Genomic DNA, 20,975 nt, shown 5'->3' on the forward strand with positions numbered 1-20,975 from the left:
CGGGTTGGTCACTTTTATGTTTCCCAATTTTTTTAACTCTGTGTTCTGCCTTGCGGCAGGTCTTGTCATGGGGGGAGCCACGTCAGAGAGGTCCACCGCATGAGAGTCTAGGGAAGTGATTCCATTGGTGGTTTCCCGTTGCCTTTCACTGATGATGATGAAATGATAATGAGGACAACACATCACCCAGTCACTGAGCGGAAAAAACTCTCCGATCCAGCCGGGAATCGAACCCGGGCCACTTGGCGTGACACACCGCCACGCTGACCACTTTTTTTTCTGAACTCTTTCCACTTTGTGTGAGTGTGTATGTGTGTGTGTGTGTGTAAGGAACCGCTGCAGGAGCTGGACGACGGGTAGGGCAGGGGTCGAAACAAGAAGCCTGGCCATCCCGTCGCCACGCCCAAGCAACGTGTTCGAGGATCGAAAGATCAGGAAGAGGATGTGTTGGGTTTGTCTATGTTGTTTTATTTATTTATTTATTTAATTTTTATAACATTTTTATTTTTTAATCTTTATTTTGTATTGTATTTATGGATTTATTTTTGTTGTATTAGAAAAAAAAGATCCTACAACTGCCGTAGCCGAGCGTCCGAGTCGTCTTCTCGTCTGTTGGGAGGGATTCCCCCCTATTCCGTGCGTAGAGGATCAATATGCTCCAGGATTCTTCTTCATTTTCAGCGTCTCATACCCTGAACGCCCCAGTGAGCAGGAGGATCCGCAAATAATGAAACTAAATAATTTGCGAAACGAGTTCTGTACTTCGTGTGGCGGCTGAAAGCTGCATGTGTCGTCATCAGTGGGGACCTAAAGTCGAGTGTGCCTTTGGGAGCATCGCAAAATATGTAGTAAAAGGCCATGTCTTTTAGCCAATTAACGCCGTTCGTCCTGGTTGATGGAAAGTATACGTCGTCGGGGCGCAAAATATCATCAGGGGAGATAGACTCCGGCAATCGCCGCAAGGGTAATGCCAGCACGGGCTGCGTCAGTAGCCAGCACTCCCTGGTCGCGGCACAAATCAGACGGCGTGTAGCCGAGTCAACGACGGAGCATGTCGGACACAAGGGGTCGTCCGTCAGATGTATGAAATGTAGCCTCTGACGTGTAGCGAACTTCCCGTTCATAGCCACGTTCCACAATGAACGCACCGTCGTAGGTAGAAAAGGCGTGTGAACCGCTCGCCACACCATGTTCCAGGCAACTTAAGGATGTCTGTAGGCGACTGTATTTATAGGTCGCTGCTGTTGATAGAGGCGATAACAGTCTTTCGTGCTGCGCTTCCGGAAGTTCTGACCGTAAGTAGCTGAAGTCAATCAAGAACTCTGATGTGGGCGAGTGGCGGTGAAATGTGTCTTACAGAAACCGAGGTATGCAGAGTGTGTGGTGCCACTTCCGCTATCAGGGTGCCCGTCAGAGTGGTGTGGGCAGAGGTCCACGTGTGACACGTAGTGTTGAGATAAAGCTATCGCGCACGGTTATATACGTGAATTAAACCGATACCTCCCACCCGCTGCGGCTGTGTCAGGGTGGCGTATCGGACTTTAAAAACAAAGCCGGTGCTTACGAAATGTCCATATGCTGCTTGAAATCTGTCGGCCATTGTAGCCGTCAAGGGAAGGACATGCGCAAAATAGTTCAGTTTGGAGACAAGATAGGTGTTGACATAACGTGTTCTGAGGAGCATATCCAAGCGACGCAATTTGTTGTCCTGCAGCAGAGCATGTGTCTGGTGTAGGAGACGGCGGTACGTAGCCGCCGCCGTGCGGCGAACATTGCGATAGAATTGCACTCCTAAACACTTGAGTACGGGCACCTTGTCAAAGGGCACCGCCGTTGCGTGGGAAAGCCCCCCTCCGACATCCAAGTATTTTGTCTTCTTCACGTTGATGACGCTCCCAGCGACCGCCCCATACTGGCGTAGCCACTTTAGCGCCATATACATTTCATCCTCTGATCTGGTCAGGAACAGCACATCATCGGCGATTGCACCACAACGAAAGGTCACGTGCCACATGGAAATACCAGTTAATCGCTGCCGTAGACCATGTAAAGCTGGTTCAAGCGCTTCCGCAAATAATATATCCGACATGGGGCACCATTGTCGCACTGACCGTCCGACAACTGTGTGACCAGACTGATGACCGTTGACCATCATGCGGGAGCGCGCTCCGTGGACCAGTCAAAGGACCACCTGTGCAGACTCTGGAGAGTCAGCGACAAGGGCACCTCGTATTTTGCAGGCCGCCGTCAAAGCAATTACGTTTCGGTATGCTCCTAACGCCGTATAAATATTGCTGACACCACCTATGGTCTCGCGGTTCTAGGCGCGCAGTCCGGAACCGTGCGACTGCTACGGTCGCAGGTTCGAATCCTGCCTCGGGCATGGATGTGTGTGATGTCCTTAGGTTAGTTAGGTTTAAGTAGTTCTAAGTTCTAGGGGACTAATGACCACAGCAGTTGAGTCCCATAGTGCTCAGAGCCATTAGAACCATTTTTTTTGACACCACCTAAACATGTCTGATTGGTGTGGATGGCTTTCCGGATAGCTGTGTGGAGACGCGGGCGGAGGATGCGGGCGAAGATCTTGTAGTCGTTGTTGAGGAGTGTAAGTGGGCGAAAGTCCTGCCACCTAGAACCACCATTCGATTTCGGTACTGGGATCAAGATGCCGTCTGTGAATTCAGTGGGGACAGTGAAATCAGGGCGGATCAGGTCTTGAAACATTTGGAGCCACTTGTAGCCCATAAGGTCGCAAAAAGTGCGGTAGTATTCCAGGGGTATACCGTCCGGTCCAGGCGACCTGTTCGGTGCTCCACGTACCAAGGCCGATGTCAGCTCGTCGGATGTAAAGGGCAACAGCAGACTATCATCGGGTGCCACGTCCCTATGGGCGGGAAAATCGTGCAACAGCTAGTCATAATCACGTACGTTTCGCGGACCTTCCATGTACAAGGTCCCATAGAGTCTGGCGAACGTGTGCGCTATGTCCGTTTGCGTCACTGCGCGGCCGCCCTCCTCCGTGTTTACCACAGTAATGAGCTGGCGCCGGCCGTAGAGGCCGAGCGGTTCTAGGCGCTACAGTCTGCAGCCGCACTACCGCTACGGTCGCAGGTTCGACTCCTGCCTCGGGCATGGATGTGTGTGAAGTTTAAGTAGTTCTAAGTTCTAGGGGACTGATGACCACAGCAGTTGAGTTCCATAGTGCTCAGAGCCATTTGAACCAATGAGCTGGCGTTTGCGGTGGCGCCTCTCGCGCACAGTGTGATAGACTGATTCCGTTTCGTTGGGGATACAGTCTTGCACTCGTGCACGGATTCCAGCTGCTCTGCCCTGAGGCGAAGTGGACGAGCTTTGATGCATTGTACGGACATCCGACGTTCGGGAGGCGGCGGTTGCGTCGCCAGGTCACGTAACGCTGTATAGCATAATTCCGATGTTTTCCTTTGCCAGTTCGATCTGTCGCGCCCGTAGGCCATCAGGGTCTTTCGGAATGCAGGTTTGACACATCCCATCCACCACAGAAACGTGAAATCATACATGTGCAGGTGCCTGATACATCGACGCCACGTGTCAGTAACTGCTTGCCGACACGCTTCCTCGCGTAGGAGGGAGACGTTTAGCGTCCACGGGCCTCTGCTGTGTCTTGTGAGTTGTAGGGGTAAGGTGATTGTGCAGATATACGCGAGATGATCCGTGAAGGCCGTCGGCCAGAGTTTTGCATCACGGGTTGCTGTGCGGAGGGCACGTGAGACATATATCCGGTCTAGACGACTGGCAGAGTGGCTGGTAAAGCGCGTATATCCACGCTGGTTCCCATGATGTAAGAGCCATGTGTCGTGGAGTGCGAGGTCCCGTATCAATGCTTGAAGAGCCGGGCATGGGACGTAATGCGGTATCTGGTCCTCTGGCCGCAGAACACTGTTAAAATCGCCGCCCACCATGTAATGGTCCATATTTCCTTGTAAAAGTGGGACTACCTCCTCTGAATAGAAGACATGCCTGTCACCACGGTGCGAATTACCGGAGGGAGCGTAGACGTTAATGAGGTGGACTGCGCCATGTGTGAGAGCGATGCCTCGCCCGTTCGACAAGTACGTCACGTCCGTCGCGTCTGTGCCATCTCGGAGAAGGATGGCCGTTCCTCCTGCTCCATCACCTGTGGGCAGGCTGTAGGTGGTGTAGCCATACATGTCTAAACGCAGCTTAGGACTGACCTCCTGGAGAAGAGCAATGTCCAAGTCTGCCGCTCTGATCATGTCGTGTAACATGCGGGCCTTGACAGTGGAGTGGACACCACTGACATTGACTGTTCCCACACGGTATACTGAGACATATCAAGTGGCTGGTCGCTTTCACAGCAGCCCACATTTTGGGTGTCGACGCAATGGGCCTCGTTTTCTGGGTCACCATATGTAGGAGAGTGTTCTTGTCTTCAAGCGCCTTCTGGTGAATGATGCCACTGGAGTCCGTTGCAACTGTGGACGAGTCAACGAAGTCGATGTCTTCCGCTTCACATCCCTGTCCCGTTCTTCAACTGACAATCGCCTCTTCTTGTGTCGCTTGGTTTATTTTTGCTTGCGGGTCCGGGATTCGAAATCCACTGGAGGGCGGGGCTCGACACGGTCTCGGTCACCAGGAATCCCGACAGTGACGGCGGCTGGGTTCCCACGACGCTGCGGTGGGGAGAGGCTGTAGGATCCTCTGCACCGTTTGGCTGCGGCGTCGTCGATGGCGTTGACTCTCCAACGGAGCTCGCAGCGGTCTGAGGAGGTAACAAGTTTTGATCACACATCACATCATGTCGTGCCTACTCCACACACGTGAGCGGGAGAGATGTCATCGTGGATCATTGGGGGAGCTCATTGAGGGTCACCTGAACGAGGCGGCGCTGCAGACGCTCAGTTCTAACATGGTCATCCTGGCCGCAGCCCGTGCAGGTCCTCGGTTGGCCATCATATATAACAATTGCGCTGTAGCCACCAACGAAAATATATGATGGAACGTGCTTCTTAAGTTCTATGCGCACTTGTCGTACCCCGTTCAGGATAGGGTACGTTTCGAATGGGTTCCATTTCTCCTCGGCTGTGCCGTATGGTCGCAGCGCATCAACGACAATGTTGGCAGGAACTACCAACGGTAGTTCAAGGATGCGCACGGTACGCACCCCCGAACCAGCATGGTCAACTCCTACCACGCTCACACTACCGTCTGCGTGACAGAAGTTAAAGCCGTTTGCGGATCGTTGGAGTAGTCTGTCGCATGCCGGTTCGTCAATCAGTTTGAGGTACACTGTGCAGGATACAATAGACAAATTAATGCCTATCAGTTCTTGCGGTTCTCTGTGCATGATGTCTCGGAGAAACCGTTCAATTTCACGGGCCTTCGGTCTCGTGTGCGATGCGTTGAACGTTTGTTTGATTGTAGCTTTTCGATTTGAGAACACCATGGCGGGCCGGCACAGGTACTATGAGGCAATACAACGACGCAACACCTGCGGGTAAACAACACCTGCGGAGCGCTGCCCTGCGCGGAGAGCCCGTCCGCACGGTATCACGGCTGAAAGCCAACTGTCCAATCACCTAACGGGCCGGACTATATTTCCCAATAGCTCTTCGTTACTCTCATATAACTTATTTTGACTGCATTTGTTGATATTAATTTAAATAAAGGAAAATTAAGTTAAGGAAGTTTAAAATTAAATAAGGAGAAATTTACGGCAATTATGTAGTAAAATACTCTGATGGGGAAACCATATACAATGAAGTAGAGCTGTGCAACACTGGTGGCTAATGAGCACTTCGACACCAAATTTTACATCTATTTTCTGCATATCATTATAAATTGGTGAAAGAGGCTACACTTTCATTGCACACTACATCGGAATTTCTTGCTTTTATAATTACGAATGAGATGTGGGAAGAAACGATAGTTTGTACCCCTCTGTAACAGTTGCTATAAGAATAATTTTATATTCAAGTTCTGCACAGGATCGATTTGTAGAGTTTGCTTTATATTCATTAAAAATCTCCTGAAAGTTGGTCCTTGCAAATTTCTAACAGGGAAACTACCAGACGCACCCACACCCCTCCCACCCACCGACCCCTTGAGATTTAGTGGTAAGATGGTCAGCGGATAGCCGATCAAAGACTGAACACAGATCAAGCATGAAAACAGGAAGAAGCTGTACTGAACTGCACAAATAGGTTAAAAATAAAAATAAAAATGAACTCAAGACGTGCAACATCGTGCGTATTGGAATAGTGGCGGCTTCGTGGTTCTGTGGTCGTTGTGTTGGACTGCAAAGGGCGAAATCCGTGTTGAAATCACCCTCGTGCCCTTTTTGTTTCACAAAGTTGTGAACTGTCTTCTGTTCGGTCACTGACGTGTCTGCTGTGTTCAAATTTCTGTCTGTATAGTGGTGTAACGTCCGTTTGCAACAGTGAGGTGTAAGGAAGGGGCCTCGAGAAGTACGTGCCTCCTATTTGTTGTTCACAATTATCACATGTTATGACTCTTGCGTTCCGTTCTCGAAGTTTTGACTCCTGAATTTCTTTGTTGTATCATAGTTATTTGTTGTCTTCGTTTCTGTGAAAGTTCTATGCGGTTTCTCGCCATCAAATGTACTTGGAACGGTAATATATTCTTACCACGTAACTCATATCCTGTAACCAATGTGTTGTATGAACTACCAAGACTACAGAAGGAGAACAAACACGTCAGTGACCGGACGGGAAGTTCAAACACCGTGACCACACAACCACGACGCTGTGATTCTTGTAATTAACGCGACGTTGCACATATTGAACTTGGACCGTTCATTGTTTCTATTTTTCTTATTTTTTCACAGTTCACTAAAGCTTCTTCCTGTTTTCATGACTGATCTGTGTTCAGTTTTTACGGACTAAAATTGGGCCATTTTACGACTAAGTGTGTGTGGATGCGCGATGGGAAGTTTCCTTTGCAAGAAAGTTCCGGTCTGAAACTAAGCTCGTTTTTTCGAGTGTCCGTCACGGCGACTTATTAAAATTTCGGATGTGAGGAAGAAACCTATAACCATTGTGCTGTCCTTTATACGAGTATACGTTCGTTGTCCTCCACTAGTTTCATACGTTTGAGAAGTATTCCAGTTTAGCCCACACAAGTGTTTGTAAACAATTTCTTCCGCAGGCGTACTGCAGTTTCTGAATATGTTATGGACAAATCGAAGGCTTTGGTTTCTTCTGTTCAAATGTGTGTGAAATCTTTTCGGACTTAACTGCTAAGGTCATCAGTCCCTAAGCTTACACACTACTTAACCTAAATTATCTTAAGGACAAACACACACACCCATGCCCGAGGGAGGACTCGAACCTCCGCCGGGACCAGCCGCACAGTCCGTAACTGCAGCGCCTGAGACCGCTCAGCTAATACCGCTGCGGCTGGTTTGTTCTGCTCAGCACTGTGCACGGCTTGAAGATCGCTCATTGTGTCCAGTATTCTCAGCCGTGGCAACAGTAACTTCTTCAAGAATTTGTGGCGCAAATAGCCATCGACCTCTGGCTGGAGTAATTCCCAAATCGCTAGTTAGTATGAACTTCCGAATCATGTTCTGCAACTCCGATGCAAAAAGAAGACCTCTCCATATTCCTATAATGCGTCCATACTCGCGAAGAGTAGCAGCCCTGTTGCTGTTGTTTTGATAAAACAGATTTAACCATTCATCTTATCCAGACCCATGTTGACTATCAGCAACTGTGATTTTTGTTTCAACCCTACATCGTCGTACCAGTACCGACACCTAACGGCAAGTCTTGATACTAACAACTGAGATGCTCCGTCCTCGACGCAGCCGCAGTGGTCCACAACCCCACGACGACTACCGCAGCCCGCTTCACCCCTCCGCCGGCCCACACTGTACCACACTTTCAGGGTTATTGTGCGGTTCGGCCCCCGGTGGACCCCACCAACCTCCCCCTCGTCCTCCCTCCCAACCTCCCCCTTCCCCCAGGGAACGTCTCACACCAAACGAGAATAAGCCCTATGTTTGTGTAGTAGAGTAATGGTGGTGTACACGTACATGAAGAAAGTGTTAGCGCAGCAATCGCCGACATAGTGTAGCTGAGGCGGAATAAGGGGAACCAGCCCGCATTCGCCGAGGCAGATGGAAAACCGCCTAAAACCCATGTACAGACTGGCCGGCTCACCGGACCTCGATAGAAGTGCGCCGGGCGGATTCTTGCCGGGAACCAGGCGCTCCTTCCCAATCCGGAAATCCGTGCGTTAGACCGCACGGCTAACCGGACGGGCTGGCTGAGCGTTACTTCACTATCAATTGTACTGAAAAATTCTGGTCGTGCACCTGATTGGTCGTGATCATAGAACAAGTCTTAATACCTGTGATGAAGGATTATGAAGTGCTGACTCATGGTCGTGGCATAATGAATTGTGTTGCTTCTATCTTGCGCCTCCAACACATCTGTGAATAAATACAGATTTTCACTGGAGTACATTCTGGAATAACTTGACCACATTTATACAGGGTGTCCCAGAAATATTGCGACAAACTTCAGGGTGTTACAGAGGGTGTCTTCAGGAACAATGTGATGATGGAAACCCGCGTCCGGAAAAATCATCTAACGACGCTACAAGCGTCGAAGTTGTAGGCACCGTTCTCTGCCACTAGGCCATTCATTCTGCAGCAAACGTGGCTTAGTATGCTGACGGACAGTAGGCGGAACGACTCGCAGTGTTCTTTGCTATTTGGTAATCACACACTGACTGTTTCGATCGCCAGGGGAGGAGATAGAGCTAGCTGCTCCATAGAAAGGCCTTGTATCCTATGGATGAGGTACTCTGTTGCCTTGGTAAAAGCCGTTTTCAGATACTAATTTCCATGCACAGCTTATTTTTCTCATGAAATCGTATAAAATCTCCAATGTTTTTCGGTATACAAGGGAAAAATAAACTGCAGACAGACACACGTGTCTGAAACCGTCATCCACCAAAGCAACAGAGTATGGCATTCATAGGGTGCAAAGTCTGTCTACGCATTAGCTAGCTCCAGCTTCTCCACTGTAAATCGTGGCAGTCAGTCGCGATCACTGAACAACAAACAACATTGCGAGATGTTCCGTCTATGGTCAGCGTGCAAAGTCACGTTTGCTGAACAAGGTATTGCCTAATGGCAGACGGTAGCGCCTGTAACGTCGACGCTCTGTAATGTCATTGGATTAGGTTTCCAGGCACGGGGTCCTATTCTCAATTTGTTCCTCAAGACACCACCTATAGCCACTCGAAGTATCTTGCAACATTTCTGGGATGCCCTGTACGTGAGGCCTTCCTCTGTATCCAGAGATAATCTTGATACTGAGAAGATACGAGGTTCTCTGAAAAAAGTGCCATTATTTCTTATTATTTCTGATTAAGGATATATTTTCAGTTATCACTGGAACTATTGGTAGTGAAGAGATGAACTGTTATGTAGCTCAACGAGTTGGCATCAGCAGCATGAAGATAATCGCGGGAGAAAGTTTTTTTTCTCTACCTAATGGCTTTCTTCTCCAGGCAGGTGGCACAGCTGGGCGCCCACAATGCATTACGTGAAGGTCACTTAACTTTCTTACCGAAATATTTACGACAGCAGTGACAGTCACATACAAAATATTTCACAGGTCGAGAATTTGCTTTACAAATGTGTAGAAACAAAATCCTATAAATATAACAGTATCCAAAAAATTTTCGCCGGCATTGTGATACATTCACACATTTACACACATTTCATAATTCTTAAAGTACGATTCTTGGTTTCCAACATCCTTTATCACAAAGAACAATGTATTTACCTTAATAGTGTTCAAAAGTAATATATATATATATATATATATATATATATATATATATATATATATATATATATATATATATATATCAGTTCATGACATTCAGTCTTACAAATTTACTGTCTCTGATGGATACACGTCCAGATCATCCGCTCTCAAAACTCCGCCATCTCTCTCCCCACATCCACCACTGCTGGCGACTCACCTCCAACTGCCTCCAACTGCGCAACGCTATGCGCTGTTAACAGCCAACTGCCCAACACTACAATAGCAAATTCCAACAATGGAAACCAGCCACAGACTTCACACAGCATAGCCAGTGATTTTGTCAAATATACACTGCTGACACAGAAAAAAATAGTTTCGTAAAAGGTGTAAGTAGGATGTTTAGGTTTTTTTTATTGGTAACGCTGCCACCACGTAGCGCTCTGTATGATAATCACTGGCTGTGCCGTGTGCAGTCTGTGGCTGGTTTGCATTGTTGTCTGCCATTGTAGTGTTGGGCAGCGGCAGCTGGATGCTTACAGCGCGTAGCGTTGCGCAGTTGGAGGTGAGCCGCCAGCGGTGGTGGACGTGGGGAGAGAGATGGCGGAGTTTTGAAATTTGTAAGAATTGGTGTCATGAACTGATATATATATATATATATATATATATATTGTGACTATAAAGGTAAATACATTGTTTGTTCTCTATTAAAATCTTTCATTTGCTAACTGTGCCTATCAGTAGTTAGTGACTTCCGTAGTTTGAATCTTTTAGTTAGCTGGCAGTAGTGGCGCTCGCTGTATTGCAGTAGTTCGAGTAACGAAGATTTTTGTTCCATTGTGCCTAACTTATGAAGATTATGTTGTGTTTGTCTCTGATTTTGTTCCATTGTGTCTAACTGTTGCTGTGTTTGTCTCTGATTTTGTTTCATTTGTTGCAATAATAATATATTAGTGTCTGGAATCTGTTCCTCTATACTTTTCGGCAGTGCATTTGCACCGGCAACATTCACATTTTGACAAGCAAAAAATGTGTCCTGACTTATTTGAGAAATGGTGAGGACGCAAAACCTGAATGTACAGTATTTGCAAGATTGTGTTCTGTCATTTCGGATTCCTGAGGCAAGCTGTTGCCGACCGATCGATCGATAATGCTTCCCTGTTCACTAACTGTTTCACTGTCTACACCATTGTTTGCAGCCCGCTCCATTTCCCTATGTACAATTACCAAATTACTACTTTGAACATTAGTTAATTCATTACTCGGTGGCGCTAACACACTGCTTTCGTCTTCACTGTCATTTCTCAGTTTACTTTGGAGCCTAGTATTACTTTTTCACACGCCATTATTGTCACAATATTTCACACGATAACACAGGAAAGCACAATTTGAAGAGCAAAAATAAGAGAACACATTAACGTAGCACTGAAAATAATATCTAGTTAATTGCAAGCGCAGCTGCGAAATACTTGGTGCAACTCTACATGCATGCCACAATTGTTGTACTGTACAACAATGAACGACTACAACTACAAAGGAGATTCTCTCTACAATTACGCGCTAGCAATAAACAAAATCTACATTAATTACACAAACTACAAGAAAAAATCAGAAGTGAAGTATCCTCGGCTAAGGGTCGACATATGAAACGTCCCCTTAGAAAAATTTATACAAGACTGTGCTTAAACTGACACACAATAGTTTTTAGCGCAACGCAATCTGACTTTCAATAATCCCTACAAGAGAATGGCCCTGACTAACATTAACCTATATGTTTCACAAATCACTTACCTCACAAAAATCTTCGTTACTCGAACTACTGCAATACAGTGAGAGCCACTACTACCGGCTAACTAAAAGATTCAAACTACGGAAGTCACTAACTACTGATAGGCACAGTTAGCAAATGAAAGATTTTAATAGAGAACAAACAATGTATTTACCTTTATAGTCACAATATATATATATATATCAGTTCATGACACCAATTCTTACAAATTTCAAAACTCCGCCATCTCTCTCCCCACGTCCACCACCGCTGGCGGCTCACCTCCAACTGCGCAACGCTACGCGCTGTAAGCATCCAGCTGCCGCTGCCCAACACTACAATGGCAGACAACAATGCAAACCAGCCACAGACTGCACACGGCACAGCCAGTGATTATCATACAGAGCGCTACGTGGCGGCGGCGTTACCAATAAAAAAAAACCTAAACATCCTACTTACACCTTTTATGAAACTATTTTTTTCTGTGTCAGCAGTGTATATTTGACAAACTTTACAATTTATTTATGCGCCATTTGTAGAATATTCACGCTCTTAGGATTTAATAGTGCATGCACTTGTTTATTATGTTGTTTTGCGGTCATATGTGGACTTGTATGTCTTTCATTAGTTTTCAACATTTCCTTATATTGTGGTTTATGTGCTGACATATATTTCTCGTCAGCAGCCAGCAGTCTTTTGTCGTCAGAGCTGCTGACCCTCGATCATGGCCCCCCCCGGTTCGGTTCGACGCCGAGTCGGGGATTTTCTCCGCTGCAGACTGTGTGTGTGTGTGTGTGTGTGTGTGTGTGTGTGTGTGTGTGTTTTGTCCTCATCATCATTTCACCTTCATCGACATGCAAGTCGCCAATGTGGCATAAATTAAAAGATTGGCGACCGGACTCTACAAAAGGGGCCTCCCAATCAAAAATGCCCTACTCACTCCACATCTTTATGATTTCATTGCTTCATAAGATCAGTTTCCTTTCCGTCTGCCTTAATGTTTACGTTATGAGCAACAATTTTTTTTAATACTCTTCTTTGTTATAGCAGCGTAACATGTTTACTTTGTAAAGTAGCTGCTCGTAAACTCCAGTAGCTATTATACTGTTGTGTGTATTTTGAATCTGGTTAATTCATGGTCATTGGGAAGTTACGAGATGCATTAGTGCCATTTAATTATCATTGTCCTCTCAAATGCGAAGCAAATACAAAGATATTTATCATACACAACGTATCAGATTTATCTGGATACCTCAAATTAATGCGAAATTGAAGTTAGGTGTCACGAGAGGCGGACCTACCAGTATAAAAGGAGACGGGAGTAATGTGTTGCCAGTAGAGAAGCAGTAGCAGGAGAATGCATTGAGCAGCAGTGCTCAGACTTGGAATGTGGACAAGTCATTGGATGTCACTTGAGTAAGAAATCCACTTGGAATATTTCGACCCATCTAAGGCTACTGTTGGTGGTGTGTGTGTGTGTAAAGTGAAAACGGGAAGGAAACCACGTGCAAACCTTATATACTGACAGATATTGGCCGTCGAGCATTGCGGATGTTGATTGTACGAAATGGCAAGAAATCGTCGGAAGGCCTCACTCGTTATTTCCAAAGTCCTACCCACAGCCAGCCACCACAATTACTGCGTGTCGGGAGTTTAAAATAACGGGGTACAATGGTGGAGCGGCTTCTGGTAAGGCACACACTTCAGAAGTCAGTGCTGAGCGAGCCTCGAAGTGCTGTAAACAGTGACGGCACTGGACAGTGGATGACTAGAAACGAGTGATCTGGAGTGATGAACACGCTACACGCTGTGACAATATGATGGAAGGGTTTGGGTTTGGCGAATGCCTGGAGAACGTTACCAATCATCACACGTAGAGCCAACGGTAAAGTAGAGAGAAGGTGATGTTACGGTATGTGGGTGTTTTCCGTGGTGATAGTGTGGTCTCCTTATTGTGCTTAAAAAACAGCTAAATGGGGAGTGATATGAACCCATAATAAAGCATTGTGTGTTGCGTACTGTAGACGAACACTTCGGAGACTATGGTTGTTTGTATCTGCTTGACAATGCGCCCTGTCATAAAGCATCATCTGTGAGGCAATGGTACGTGGCCAATAACATTCCTGAAATAGACTTACCTGGCCAGAGACCTACGTGAACCTAATGTAACACCTTGAGGATGAGTTAAAACGTCGACTTCGCTTCAGGTTCCAGCGTTCAACATCATTACGTTCCTTGGCTTCGGTCCTTGAGAGAGAATGACGTGTCATTCCTCCACAGGCATCCAGAAAGCTTATTGAAAGAGTTCCTAGCAGAGTTAGAGTCGTCATAAAGGCGAAAGGCTGTCACAATCTTTGCTAAGGTCCTTCAAACACATGTGCTTTTTATTACAGCCACCAACTTTCTCCTCCGAATTCGAATATACTTTATTGGCACCCACCAATATACAAAGAAATCATCATCGCAATAAAATTAGAGAAACCAGAGATCGCACGGAAAAATTTAGGTGTTCATTCCTCCCGCGCAGTGTTCGAGGGTGGAACGATAGAGAAATAGTTTGAAGGTGGCTCTATGAACCCTCTACCAGGTCTTGAATCATAAATTGCGGAGTGGTCATGCAGATTGACATGTAATAGGTGTCCTGATTGTATGTATTGTATTGTATGTTAACCGGGGGCCTAGAAACGACGGAGAGGCTCCGTCCCCGCCGCAACCGCAGTGGTCCACAACCCCACGACGAGTACCGCAGTCCGCCGGCCGTTGTGGCTGAGCGGTTCTAGGCGCTTCAGTCTGGAACCGCGCGATCGCTACGGTCGCAGGTTCTAATCCTGCCTCGGGCATGGATGTGTCTGACGTCCTTAGTTTAGTTAGGTTTAAGTAGTTCTAAGTTCTAGGGGACCTCAGATGTTAGGTCCCATAGTGCTGAGAGCCATTTGAACCATTTTTGGACTACCACAGTCCACTTCACCCCTCCGCCGCCCCACACCGAACAACTCTTTCAGGGTTATTGTGCAGTTCGGCACCCGGTGGACGTCCCCTGGGAACGTCTCACACAAGACGAGTGTAACCCCTATGTTTGTGTGGTAGGTTAATGTTGGTGTACGCGTACGTTAGAACTTGTTAGCGCAGCAATCACCGACATAGTGTAGCTGAGGCGGAGTAAGGAGAACCAGCCCGCATTTGCCGTGGCAGATGGAAAACCGCCTAACAACCGTCCCCAGACTGGCCGGCCCACCGATCTTCGACACAAGCCTGCCGGGCGGATTCGTGCGGGGGACCAGGCGCTCCTTCACGCCCAGAAAGCCATGCGTTAGATCGAACGGCTAACCGGGCGGGCTAGGTGTTCAGATACTTTTGATCAGATTTATTTATTTATTTATTTACATGTCAAGTTCCGTAGGACCAAATTGAGGAACAAATCTCCAAGGTCATGGAACGTGTCAGTACATGAACTTACAACATAAAAGCAAAAACAGATAAAAATAAATGTTCATGAACCTGAAAGAAAAACAGTCCATAAGTTTAAGCAAACGCTATCAGCAATACAATGAGAACCAGCTTAATTTTTCAAGGAACTCCTCGACAGAATAGAAGGAGTGACCCATGAGGAAACTCTTCAGTTTCGATTTGAAAGCGCGTGGATTACTGCTAAGATTTTTGAATTCGAGTGGCAGCTTATTTAAAATGGATGCAGCAGTATACTGCACACCTTTTTGCAAAAGAGTTAAGGAAGTCTGATCCGAATGGAGGTTTGATTTCTGCCGAGTATTAGCCTAGTGAAAGCTGCTTATTGTTGGAAATAAACTAATATTGGTAACAAGAAACGACAATAAGGAATATACATATTGAGAGGCCAATGTCAAAATACACAGACTCGTGAACAGTGGTCGACAAGAGGTTCGTGAACTCACACCACTTATTGCCCGAACCGCCCATTTCTGAGCCAAAAATATCCTTCTAGAATTGTAAGAGTTACCCCAAAACATAATACCATAAGACATAAGTGAATGAAAATAAGCAAAGGAGACTAATTTACGTGTCGAAGTATCACTCACTTTCGATACCGTTCGAATAGTGATAGTATTAAGTCTTTGAATAAGATCCTAAACGTGGGCATTCCACGACGGCTTACTAGCTATCTGAACACCTAGGAATTTGAACTGCTCAGTTTCACTAATCATATGCCCATTCTGTTAGATTAAAACGTCAGGTTTTGTTGAATTGTGTGCTAGGAGCTGTAAAAACTGAGTCTTACTGCGCTTTAACTTTATTTTCTACAAGCCATGAACTGAGGTCATGTACTGCACTACTTGAAACCGAGTCAATGTTGCACACAACATCCATTACTACCAAGCTAGTGTCGTCAGCAAACAGAAATATTTTAGAGTTACCCATAATACTAGATAGTGTACATTATCAGTGTGAAAGGTTTATAATAGTGGTTTTGCTGAAAAGTCGTAAAACAGCCGGCCGCGGTGGTCTCGCGGTTTTAGGTGCGCTGTCCAGAGCCGTGCGACTGCTACGGTCGCAGGTTCGAATCCTGCCTCGGGCATGGATGTGTGTGATGTCCTTAGGTTAGTTAGGTTTAAGTAGTTCTAAGTTCTAGGGGACTGATGACCACAGCAGTTGACTCCCATAGTACTCAGAGCCATTTGAACCACTTTTTTTTCGTAATACAAGTGATATCTATTTACTTTAGAATGACAAATACCGTCAAAGCGAGCGAGGTTAATATGCCTATTTCGCTGATATTCTATCAGGAGGTTTTCGGTTTTGACCTTGTGGGTAGACGAAATTCTTATGACCAATATTTGACCCCGAACGGAGAGGTCTGATGTCACCAGACTACCCATCAATGTCATGGATTAAATGTCAAATCTCTGTACAGTGTCTCATAGTCAGTGCACATGACAGTGCTGCTGGTGACCCAGCTGTCGGATGTGGACGTTAAACTCGACGGCTGCCTTGATGATTTTCAATTGGAAAGTAAGAAGGGGAAGACAGTGGAAGAAGACGAAAAGGGTGAAAGCAGAGGAGAAAATCTGAAAGGATTTCTGCTCAACACAGATTGACGCTTTATCAGCCACAAGTGTCGTCTCATTCAAGTTTATCTGGTGAATACTGGACCGATCACAGTTTATATGTTTCACTCAGAGCTGAGGCGATTTCTTAGCTTACGATTTTCAATCATAAGTTTGCAGTAGCTTATTTTGATTTACACCTCTTGAAAAAAGCGTATGTGACAAGTACAAGACGTAGAATTCTCTACTGGCAGTGAAAAGTTCTTTAGGTGACGTGAGGTTGGGTAATCCAGTGTCCAGCTGGGTTAAAAACTGTGCAGAGGGGAGAGTCTCGAAAGTGACTGATACTTCAGAGCTGACCGATCCAGAATCACGATCGCCTTCAGGATTTCAACAGCCTCGAGGAGTTCTTGAACGATATGCTTGAAACGAACATAATTTTTACACCAGTTTTCACAATACTGAGAAAAGTCGCAAAAACAACGCCACTTCTTAAACTTACAGTTAGATCAGATGAAACGAAGCTTAGCCACGGCATTAACACAAAACATACCATAAACAAAATATTAAACACAAAGTTGCATCAAATGGTTCAAATGGCTCTGAACACTATGGGACTTAACTTCTGAGGTCATCAGTCCCCTAGAACTTAGAACTACTTAAACCTAACTAACCTAAAGACATCACACACATCCATGCCCGAGGCAGGATTCGAACCTGCGACCGTAGCGGTAGTGCGCTTCCAGACTGTAGTCCTAGAACCGCTCGGCCACTCCGGCCGGCTGCACACAATACTCGATTATTACTCGATTATTTCATAAATCTGGTAAATGCAGCAATACATTCGTGGTGTGGGTACGATACTATTCCTTTAAATGCATAGCAACGTACAAAGGTAGTCGAAAATCTGGGAACAACGAAAACACAACACATTACCATGCCTTACGCAGTGTAGGAAAACCCGTTAGCGTTCAAAACAGCTTTCAGACGTCCCGGAATCTGTAAATACACATCCTGTATGGTTTTCGTGGCAATCTTATACGATTCTTTTTCCAAAATAGTGGCACATTCAGGTAACGATGATGGAGGGTGATAGCGTTCATGCACCCTTATCTCCAAAAGTAGACCACAAAGCCTCATAATATTGAGATATGGTGACTATGGTGCCCATGGAAGATGATACGATTCATCCTCGCAGCTCACAATATTCCAGTCCTGGACAATGCGACCTGTATGGGTGGAGACCCCGTTGTCTTATAACAGAGCATCACCATTTGGGAACAATCGTTGTACCATGTTCTGGACCTGACCAGCCGAAATGGTCACATGATCCTTGGTAGTAATGCGACTTTGCAGAGTAACCAGGGATCCATGGAATACCACAATGTGCCTACCATAATCATCACCGAGCCCTCGCCGTGTTTCACTTTTGGGACGTAAATTCGGCCAGAAGTCGACAACAATGGGAAACAACACTCATCCGACCAAATGACTTTATTCTATTGCTCCATAATCCAGATTTTATGGCTTCGGTACCACGTTTTCCTGTTACGGGCATTTGCGACGCTAGTGTCTGGTTTTGGAATTCTACTTCTCCCTGGTTCTGGAGCTCCCTGCGTGTTGTTTTGGTGCAGACAGAGCTCGTGAGCGCGACATTTAGTTCTGCGGCGCCCTTTGCAGCTATCGTTCACTTGTTTTTCGTCAAATTCCCCAACTCGACACCAATCGCTTTTCTCTCGCTCTCAGCTTATTAACTGCAGACTTACTGTCAGAAACGTCTTCCAGTTCTGAGAACATATTAACATTTTCGATTACATCATTTGAAGAATCGTCCTTTTACCAACATAAGTGACGGTGCTAGATCCAGCATTCAGCCATATAGCAAGAAGCTAGATGTAATAAGAGAAACAAAAGCATACGCACATAATATCAAAATCGTAATCCACGTTAAATGAGTAAATAGTTTTTCGTATTCACATTAACTTTAATGATTGTGAAGAAAGTATTAATCGATAGGGCACCAATGAGCTTTAAATCCGATTTTGGTAAGGCCAGCGGCGATCTGAAACTGTTCAGTTTCAATAAATTAGAGACGTACACCTCTTGCTCAGTCAAGGAACAAGCCAAGCTGTTTTTCGCTCCATGAGTCGGTATAAATAACTAATCCGCGGGAAAACACGTTCTCTGTAGTTTAAAGCATCTATTTAATCTAATTCCGGCTTGTCTCTCGATTTCTGTTTCTAATAAAATGGTTCAAATGGTTTTGAGCACTATGGGACTTAACTTCTGAGGTCATCAGTCCCCTAGAACATAGAACTACTTAAACCTAACTAACCTAAGGACATCACGCACACCCATGCCCGACGCAGGATTCGAACCTGCGACCGTAGCGGTCGCGTGGTTCCAGACTGTAGCGCCTAGAACCGCTAGACCACCACGGCCGGCTGTTTCTAATACACACCACAAAATATAAATGACGCATGTTAACAACGCATGGCATGGATTACGTTCCGCACACACTTATGAACGCATGGAAATTCCCCCCGTATTCCATGATTTAGCTAACGTTACTTCCAATTACGAAGACAGAGCTGAAAACCTGTATGCACGCCGGAAGATACCGTACAGAAACGGGACGAACGCGACATAAAAATAAGCAACTTCGACGGAGGACTCGTAGTCTGATAGGCCAACGGGATCTCCCGACCCAGGAAGGCAGCACTAGCCTTGCGGACTGCGAAGTCGGGTAGCAGCTACAAACTGCGGCACCAAAACACAGCCTGCTGGCTGGGGAATTCCGCGTGACGTCAAAGAGCCGAGAACCAGATCCAGCGGGCCGCCTGCAAGAGTAATCGCCTGTATCTGCGCTTAGGCATTCTAAAAAGGAGGAAACCAAGCTACAGTTTCCTTCAGAGCTATCCCGTTGCTAAAAACGTGAGAAAATATTGTTCGTTAACGGACAATGTTGATACTTGTAGCGTTGCTCTTTGGTTGTGGGGGGGGGGGGGGAGGCGGGGGGGGGGGGGATGGAAGTGAAAAAAATTGTTATTTTTATTTTATTTTATTTTATGTCAAAAAAGTGAATATTTTGGTGGGCCACTTGGCAACAGAATCAGGGATTGATTACACTATTATAATAACATACGTTGAGCATTAATTGTTCGATAACTTTAGGCCATCAGGCGTTTACTATTGAGCGTATATTAATGTTTGTGGGGCGAAAATTACTAATATTACATACTCATCGTTTCATACCACTGTGGAACAAACGTTGTTATTTGAGCGTCGTGTAGTGAAAATTACGATAAACTCTGTTTTGGTTATTTGCTTGGGAAAAGGAAGGAAGATTAAGGTTTAACGTACTGTCAACAACAACGTCATTAGACTTTTAGCACCAGAGGCGTGTTTTGGCCTAGACAGACTAGGCAGCTGTTTAGAGCCTCAGATTTTAAGGGGCAGCGGAATTTAAGGAATGGCTTACAAGCTGTTGCTGTTTCTTTAATAACATTTCAGTCATTATTCTTAAAAAGACAATGAGAACTTTACTCACAGTAAAATGGATGTGATTAACATTAGCAACAACTAGCTCAGATTTCATGCACGGTCTGGTGACGTAACGGAAAAAGGAGAGGGTTTGTTCTAGTAATGATGTGTCGTGCGTCTTCATGTGGTATACGCTAGGACGGCAAATGCCGTTCCCCCAATTAAGCTTTGTGTTGGGAGGCGCTACTAACACTGTCACTGTCGACACCCAACAACGCCCATTCAAACTTCAAGGACAAGTAAAATGTCGCCACTTATTCTAACGGTCGGCCGCCTGGCTGACAATTCAGTTTAATTTGAAAGTCTAAAGAGTGCAGTCGTTCAGTGTTTCTTTTATGATTTATATTTTAGTGTTAATCAAAGTGAGTAACAGTCGGAGAAGAGTAAGTGGTTCTCGGTACCACAAAATCGCGAATGATAAGGCAATGATGAGAGACAAAATTTAAGAATTAGTGCGCAAAAAGAGGCGTTATTTAAAAATCAAACACAACCAGGTAGTTCTAGCTCGGGCTCAAGTCTACAAACATCAGTGTGTAGTAACGTGGAGTATAATAATGTGGTGAACAATATTGAAAATAGCGCAGCGTGTCGTCTATCTGAGTGAGGCATTTTAGATATCAGAAACAATAATAATGGCGCAGAAACAACGATTTCAGTTGATCCAAATAACGAAGATAGAGCCAATGGTAGTGATACAGTTTCTGACGGGCCTGCTTACTGGATTTAAATTAATTCCTTCACTATCACGTCGATAAACAAGGTCATGTAGCACAGAATATGGATTATGATTTCAGCATTTCAAGCAGGCGCTATACCGACCCTCTGAGTAACCTAAATACA

Source organism: Schistocerca gregaria, chromosome X, assembly GCF_023897955.1.
Source record: "Schistocerca gregaria isolate iqSchGreg1 chromosome X, iqSchGreg1.2, whole genome shotgun sequence".
Taxonomy (NCBI): domain Eukaryota; kingdom Metazoa; phylum Arthropoda; class Insecta; order Orthoptera; family Acrididae; genus Schistocerca; species Schistocerca gregaria.